The sequence below is a fragment of the Emiliania huxleyi genome, assembly GCF_000372725.1.
Source record: "Emiliania huxleyi CCMP1516 unplaced genomic scaffold EMIHUscaffold_252, whole genome shotgun sequence".
Lineage (NCBI taxonomy): Eukaryota > Haptophyta > Isochrysidales > Noelaerhabdaceae > Emiliania > Emiliania huxleyi.
The window spans coordinates 20,637-22,411 of record NW_005200155.1 but is presented as its reverse complement, the minus strand read 5'-3'; positions in this window follow the sequence as shown (position 1 = coordinate 22,411).

Below are 1,775 nucleotides of genomic sequence, written 5' to 3'. Positions count from 1 at the left end.
GTGCAAGACAGGGTTTTCCAGGTGAGAGCGAATGGCGCGGTTCACGCCTCGCACAACAAAGAGAGAGATGCGCTCTGCATGGTGGGACATAAAAGAGAGCGAGTACTTGGGCGAGTAGACCGTGCGGTCAACGCTGCCGCGCGCGACTTTGCGCGCGAGGCGGCGCAGCTTGAGAACGGCGGTGGGCGAGAAGCCGCCGCCGAACGTCTCGTGGAGCAGCAGGTTGAAGTTGTTGCGCTTGACAAAGATCGCGTCGTGGTAGAAACCGCGATGCGCCTTGACGTAGCCGTGGCCGGTCTTGTGGTCGAAGGGTTGGCCGGGCTGCCCGCGCGCCTTGCAGCCCATGTTTAGGCGGCGGGCCTTTTCTTCGGTGTTGCCGAAGGCGTAGGAGTGGCCAACGGAGGCGGGCGTGCCGCCACTCGAGGCGTTGCCAACGCCCGGCGAGGAGGTCTTGAGGAGGGGCGTCCAGAGCTTGATTTCATTCACGTCATCGCACCCTCCTGGTCCCGCATGGGGTTCTGCGAGGTCAGTCTTGTACCCCTCGTTGTACTGCCGGGTGAGCTCTGGTTTCTCCTTGTCGCCGTGCACGACCGGCGCGTTGGCCGGGGCGCGCATCGCGTCCGCCCAGGCGGCGAGGACGCCGTCGTGGGGCCGCCGGTGGTGGGCCTTGTTGTAAAGGTAGTCGCCGAAGAAATCGACTGGCATGCCCCGCTCGAGCGCGACCCGAAGGGTGGGAAGCGCCGCGGAGAGCCAAAGGCCGAGCTTTCGCTGGAGCTCGTCTTGGAGGGTGTCGGAGGAGAGGGCGGTGGCGTACGTACCGTCGACACGGACATCGAAGGCCTTGCCGGCGAAAGGCGTTGAGGCGGAGACGAAGCGCGCGGCTTCGCGGTTGTTGACGGCGCTGTCTCCGAGGGACGGGTTGTTCTTGACGTGCACGTCCCGCGCCTTGACGAGCTCCTGGTGCGCGTACCAGTCCTTGTGATTCTTGATGGCAGCGAGCGCCCGCGGCCGCGGGTACGTGGATTTGCAAGTGCCATTGAGAATCGCGTCGGTAGCTGGAAGGGACTCGGGCTCGGGGAGCGGTGTTTAACTCGAAAGGGAAGAAAAAAAGGGGGGGCACCACTGCTCAAGCAATATGCGACAACGCCGTCGTAAAGTTCGCGCCAGTTCCATGCCAGAAAGGAAGAAAACAGACAAACCAAACGAGGGATGGGAGGAGGACAAGGTCCCCACCTGAGCAGGATTTTGGAAGGACGATCAGGGACACAGGCACACTGACGGTGAACCTTCTTTTGTAGACCGCTAGGATTGAGAGCAGCCTCGCTCTCAATCCTAGAAGTCGAAGGGTTGTGAGCAGCACTCCTCGCAATCGTAGCATCTCTGTACGATTGCTAGCACCTACGCTCGCAATCCTACATCTTCTAGGACTAAGAGCAGCTCCGCTCCCAAGGCGACTGGTGACGCCTACGACTACTACCAGCGCGCTCGCAATCCGAGCAAAGTCTAGGATTGCGAGCAGCTTAGCTCACAATCCTGGCAACATGCCTCCGATTGCGAGCAGTATCGCTCTTAATCCTACATCTTGTAGGACTATGAGTGGCGGTGCTCACAATCGTACCCTAGATCCTAGGATCGCTAGCTGCTTGTGATTGATTGCGCCGGCCTTCTTCTCCTTTACTTTTGATCGTCTATTTTTTTCCCTTGTTATTTTCTCTTTTATTCTTCCCCCCTCCCTATTTCTTTATTCTTTTTTCCCCTCTTTTTTTTTTTTCTTT